The following is a 6,654-nucleotide window of genomic DNA, read 5'->3' as shown; positions in this document are numbered from 1 at the left end:
TAAAGCGTCTTGAAAGTTAAATAAGCACTCCGGACATTATATTTTAATCTCAAATACAATGGTGTGATAGACTGGGGATGAAAGCAAAATTGTATACCCATTTAAAAACTAATTTCACATCCGTTTATTTTCAAAGTATGATAAAACCCAAAGCGTTTTTATTTTTTATCTTTTGAACTATCGCTCCAAAAATTAAAAACGAAACGGTTGTAACGTACTCTCGAGATGTTGTCGAGTCGGAGATGAAAATTTAAGAAAACTTCAACCCCAAAACCACCCACTCCATACACTACCAGTAGGGTTCAGAGCTTACAGGGACTCTAAAACCTACATGGAAGCAAAAGTGGATGGGTGTCCTGTTCCCTAACCGCGCGGCATGCTTGCATGGCCAAAGGTTAGCTCGTCGGTGGGGGGGATTCTTGTAGCCAGGGAACTGGACGGCCGTTACGTTTTCATGCCGTTGAAAATTGTACGAAAAATATCGCGAAGCTGATTTGTCCATTATTATTTTTACAACCTGAAAATATTTTGTTTCCTTGTGAAAGTGAGGAGAGCCAGATGTATTGCTCTCAGAGGACTATCCCACCCTATAGTGTCACACATTCCTACTCTATGAGCAGGTCCATGTGACCAACCTAGTTACCACGGCCTCAATATTTGTAGCAACCCCAAAAGAACAAAATAAAACAAAAAAAATAAACTAAGTTCTCATTTTGCCGTTATCGCCTTATAGCTCACTCTTGTGAGAGCCACATCCACCTGAAAAAAAAAACCTAAACCATAATCATGGTTTCAACTTCAAAAAGCCAAAATAAAAAATTTATAGCAAAAGTCATCTTATCAAATTCACAACAAAAAAAAAATGACTAAATTCGATGCAGAATAAAATTAACCCATCCATATGTAAGTAACCTCAGTAAAGATAAAAGATGTTTTTTTCTTAATTGAAGTGTACAACAAATTTTATTAAAATTTTAAAAAAATATCAATAGAACCTCATACGAAATGTTTCGACAAATCACTTATAGCCAAAATGATAATAAAGAAAAATGTATAAATGTTCAAATTTTTTTATAAAAAAATATAATTTGATTATAAAATAATTATAGTTAAATTTCAAATTAATATGAATTCAATATTAATTCATTAATCATCACAAAAAAAAGTTAATAAAAAAAAATCACAATGACACCTTCCTTAGCAATGTCAACAAAAAAAATTATCAATTAGAAAGTTTCAGTGTACTTTTTTTCTTTCTTTTTCTCTATATATATTTTTTTCTATCTTTCTCTTTAATCTTATTATTCTTATCTTTCGTATCTTTCTTGTTTTCACTTTTCAAATATCTTTATCTTTTATGTTTAAATTTGCAACAATTAAAAATTATTTAAATTAAATTAAATTATATTCGTTCGTTCAAATTTTCAATCAATAAATTAATATTCTCACTTACCCCACAAATTGTTTTGCAATTTTGCATATTTTTATGTGTTACAGTGGTGAATTGTATTTTTGTTCTTCGTTGTTTATAATTCACATTTGGTCATTTCCTCCTGATAATGTGCACACCATCGCAGGATTGAGTTTTTGTTGTTGTTTTGTTATGATTTTGCTTATTTATTTTAAAGCTAGACTAAAATAGGGTAAAATAGAAAAAAGAAATTTGAACGAATTGAATGTACAAGGTCAAATAGTAGATATGCAATAATTTAAGATTTATAAAACTTTTTTTTTTATTTTTTTACTTGAAAGAAAGATTTTTAGGTACTTAGCTTTTATAGGTTTTGTGATGATTTTTTTTTTGAAACGTGATGAGATGAAGGCTCAGGTAGAAGATGATTTTATATGTTTTTCCTGGATATTGCTTATTTAGGTTATAAGTGCAATTTTAGATGTTTTCCGAGGATGAAAGTTTGGATGATTTTGATTGTTGAGTTGAGAGTGTGTGTTGTATTTTTTTTTTGCTGTTAATTTTATTTAGTCCTTGCAGGATTTTTAAACAGGATCAAAAAAAATAAAAATATGTACTTTTTTTACACATTTAAATAAAATAAAGGTGCCAAGATGGAGATTTTGGGGGTGATTTTTTTTTTGTTTGCTCAGGCTGCGAGTCAAATAGTTTTTTTTTTCTGAATTTGGGCGATATTGTGCGGCTTAGCAAAAAGAGCACTTTTAGACTTTAAAAAGTCTGATTGGATGGTCGGGTTTTTAGTTTCGAATCGAATTCGATCGATTTTTACTCTGGAGCACCTGATTGAAAAATTACATTAATTTACATGTTCGTATCTAGGTACGTAGAGTGAGTAAACGAAAAATGTCTCACCTTTAATTTTAAGCAGTAATGTTTAATAAAACACCAAATTAATGTAGGTATGTAGGTGTTAATTAAAACAATTAGAATTTTCTCCACCTGGAGCACCTGGTAGAAAAAAATCACGAGGGCAAGTATTAGGGTAAAATGTAAAGCCAACTCAATTAAAAAAAATCTCACCTTTTAAAATAATTGGGTTTTGCGCACAAAAGTAGGTATTGTTTTTTTTTTTTTTTTAAGATAACAATTATTTGTAAAAAAAAAACTTGAAAAAAAAAACTTTAAATTAAACTTTTTTAAAAAAAAAAACACTTGTAAAAAAAACTTCTTGTATCTTTGACTCGGATATAACGTATAACGTGTAATGTACGGAAAAAATCACCAAAAAAAGGAAAGATTATGATTTTCTTGAACTATTTATACCCTTGAGTAGACTCACAGGTTCCCTCACACATACACTCTCAAAACAATCATGGACGAAATATTTGGGTTTCCGTTTAGTCATTTAATCAATGGTTTTTGACCACAAAAATACAAATAATATCTTAAAATTCATTTCTGAATTTTTCAAAAATATGTGTAATATTTCTTATCATTTTTGGTCAAAATTCACCGATTTTAAGATTTTTTTTGATATTATATTTCACTGTATATGTGAATTTTTTTTTTGTAAAATTTCGAATTTCGAAAATTTTATAAGAAAATTTGTCCTTGAACATTAATTTTTGTTTTTTTGTTTTTACCTTTTTTTCTACCTATTTTTGTTCAACCTAACATACCAAGAACTGCTATAAGCTTCTATTACGACCAAGTTGATTCTAGGTGCCTCGTAGTCCAGTGGATAGAGATGCTGAACACATCTCAGACCCCCTGGTTCGAGTACCGGTGCGTGCACCAATGTCTTTTTTTTTCTTTTTGTCATTTTTTTATATTTTTTCATTTTTTTTTTTTTCTTTCATAATTGTTTTTTTTTTTTTTTTTTAAACTACCTAATACAAAACAACTCTAAAAAAAAACAACCCTTAGCAGTTTTGGAGAGGTGTAGAATATCCTTACATATTTTGGAAAGATTTCATATAACACCAAGTCGAGCTTATTCATTGCTCCTACATGTATGCAACATTTTTTTGTATTGATGTATATTTTTTTGCTTAGGTTCCACAAAGCTAAAATATACCTAACCACAGCTTCTCAAACTATTTAATATACATACACAGCACACATAGAACACTAACAATGACCAGCGATGTTCTAGTTCTAGGAACTATTCACATCTAAGACATACACAAAAATAAAGTTGATAAATGATAGGTTTCCTACAAAACATTTTCATTTTGTATGCTACGAAGCTTAAAAATGAAAATGCAAAGAAACCTGTAAACGTATTCCTCAAGAGAAAAACCCACGCCCGAGGATAAAGTGTCTCGTGTTCAGACTGAGTTAGCCTTGAGTTCACTTTTTTTTTTTGTTTTACTTTTTGAGGTCTTTCGAATGAAATATTCCCAGTATTTGTCCTTGTTCATTCTCCAACTCGTAAAGATGGTTACCAACAATCCTTTTAATCCTAGCCTTCAAAAACTTTGGACACAACTTAGCATTTCTTTTTTTGAATGCGTCGCTAAGTATAAAATTTCGTTTATATACAACATCACCTATCTTGAAATTTGAGATCTTACTTCTGGTGTTGTATTTGTGCTCGTATTGTAAATGTGCCTTTTCAAGTGCTTCTTTAATACTTGCATGTAGCATGTTGATTTTAGATGATTTTGGGATAATGTTTAGCTCTGAACTATTGACCTTACCTAGCTTTCTAAGAAGCTTGAAATCTGACCCATGTTCGACCATCTTTTGACCAAACAACGCTTCATACGGAGATACTCCAATCGCCGAATGCACTGCTGTACGCAACGCACATCCAATAGCAGGTAAATGGTTATCCCACTCCCTCTGATCCTGTTTTAGGTATGACCTTATAGCTGTCAGTATGGACCTGTTTACCCTCTCGCTAGCATTAGCTTGCGGTGCGTAAGATGCGGTTTTGATATGTTGTATACCTAATGATGACAAAAAATTTGAAAAGGACGAGCTAGTAAATTGTTTCCCGTTGTCAGTCATTAACGACTCTGGTACTCCAAATAAACAAAACAGATGTTCATGTAAAAATTGAATTGCAACTTCTGATGTCGCTGTTCGCAAGGCTTTTATAATGACAAACTTCGTCAATTGGTCGAGAGCAATAATAATAAATATGTTTCCTTTCTTGGAACGTGGATATGGACCAAGAAAGTCAACATACAGATGTTGGAAAGGGTAGTCAACCGTAAAAGCTTTCCCCATTTGTTCCCTCAAAATTTGGTTGGATGGTTTTGAAGTTTTGCATATTTCGCAACTGTTTATAAATAGTTTGACCTGAGATGCCATATTTGGCCAAAAGAACCTATGTTTAAGCCGGTGTAAGGTTTTGGCTATTCCCCCATGCGCAGCTTTAGCTGGCTGATGAGCCAGAGAAATGAGCATTTCGGTCAGCGACGATGGGACCCATAACTTCCATGTCTGGTCATCCTCGAGAGGATTCCCTGTACTATGATTGACCTTCTTGTACACGAAACCGTCCGAAACAAGAAGGTCAGGTAGTTGATGTTTTTGCTCTTCGATGCTGTCAATGATCTTCAGATATTCGTCCGACTTGAAAGCGGGATCTGTAAGATCTAGGTGCAGCACATCGGAAGGATCAATTGAAAGGGCTTCTAGACTCACTGCATCTGTTGCATGGACCCTGGATAGAGCGTCAGGCACAACATGTAGTGAGCCTTTTCGATGCTCGATTTCAATATCATATCCCTGGAGTTTTAGGCTCCATCGGGCCAACCTACCACTCAAATTTTTTTGTCCCATCAGCCACTTCAGACTGGCATGATCAGTTATGATTTTAAACCGATAGCCTTCAACATATTGTCGGAACTTTTCCACCCCTAATACCGCTGCTAAACACTCTCGTTCTGTGACGCTATAGTTCCGTTGTGCACCATTCAGCTTGTGGGAGTAATAATAAATTGGACGTTCTACTCCTTCATCGTCCAGCTGACATAGTACACATCCTATTCCCGAGTCGGAAGCATCACAGAGAATTATGAACGGCTTTTTGAAATCCGGATAAACTAAAACAGGAGATGTCGTTAACTTTTCTTTTATCAGGTTAAAAGCTTTCACAGCTTCCTCACCGAATTCGAACTTAACCCCTTTTTTCAACGAGTTTGTTATTGGGGTAGCAAGAGTGGCATAATCGCGGATAAACCTCCTGTACCACCCTGACATACCCAAAAATCTGCGAGCCTGACGTTGTGTTGTTGGAACAGGAAAGTCACTTACTGCAGCAACCTTATCTCTGTCTGTTTTCAGACAACCATTGCTCACAACATATCCCAAAAATTTCAACTCTTTGTAGCAGAACTTCGACTTTTCAACATTAATTGTAAGTCCAGCTACACTTAACCTACTAGCGAGTTGCATAAGGATTTTGACGTGTTCATCAAAAGTTCGTGAAATAACGAGAAGGTCGTCAACATAGGGGAACACATTTTGCTTAAGTTCAGGAGTCATTACCTTGTCCATAAGCCGACACATACGTTGGACACCCCCGCTAAGACCAGGAGGCATAACAACAAACTCTAGCAACGGTTTACCAGGCACTGTGAATGCGGTTTTTTCCCTTGATGACTTTTCAAGTGGGATTTGTAGAAAAGCATCTTTGAGATCTATGCTCGAAATAAAAACCGCATCCTCCACCCGCGACAGAAGTCCCTCTATCGGATGAAGCGGATAGGCATCATTCTTAGAGACAGCATTAACTTTTCTGTAGTCCAGGCATAATCTATTTTTGCCGGGTTTACGCACTAGGACTACAGGAGAGCTCCATGCACTGTTACTCGGTTGAATGATACCCATCTTCATCATCCGATCAAGTTCCTCGTACATCATTTCCTGGACTGCGGGTGAAACAGGGTAATGCCTTTGCTTTATGGGCTTGGCATCCCCTGTATCGATGACGTGTTCTTCTAAAGTTGTTCTTCCTAACCCATGAATGGCAAACGATGGAAACATTTGAACGACTGCTTTGATTTTTCTTGACTGCTCTTCTGTCAACTCATGTGGTTCAAAACAATTATGTGAGGGGGGTTTATCGTCTTTCTCTGCTACTATTTCCGATACAATTTGAGGAGCTAAATTAAATGCTAACCAAAAATTTATGCCTAAATATAAGGTTTGTTTTAAAGATGGAACAACAAACATTTCTATATCTTTACTTAGGCCATTATACGTAACTGAGGTTGTAAATTTACCTT

The 6,654-nt window shown here is 34.6% G+C and overlaps 1 long non-coding RNA gene across 1 annotated transcript; it reads right to left on the bottom strand.

The window, feature by feature from the left end:
* Positions 1 to 215: 215 nt before the first annotated feature.
* Positions 216 to 2,560, bottom strand: LOC129908572 (uncharacterized). Its single transcript, XR_008771298.1, has 3 exons — positions 2,492 to 2,560; positions 2,324 to 2,419; positions 216 to 2,250 (listed from the first exon to the last, which is right to left on the bottom strand). It is a non-coding gene; the product is annotated as an uncharacterized LOC129908572 (long non-coding RNA).
* Positions 2,561 to 6,654: the final 4,094 nt, after the last annotated feature.

The sequence above is a fragment of the Episyrphus balteatus genome, chromosome 2 (genome assembly GCF_945859705.1).
Source record: "Episyrphus balteatus chromosome 2, idEpiBalt1.1, whole genome shotgun sequence".
NCBI classification, from domain to species: Eukaryota; Metazoa; Arthropoda; class Insecta; order Diptera; family Syrphidae; genus Episyrphus; species Episyrphus balteatus.
The sequence above is the reverse complement of the archived record's forward strand: the minus strand, read 5'-3'. Positions and strand labels throughout refer to the sequence as shown.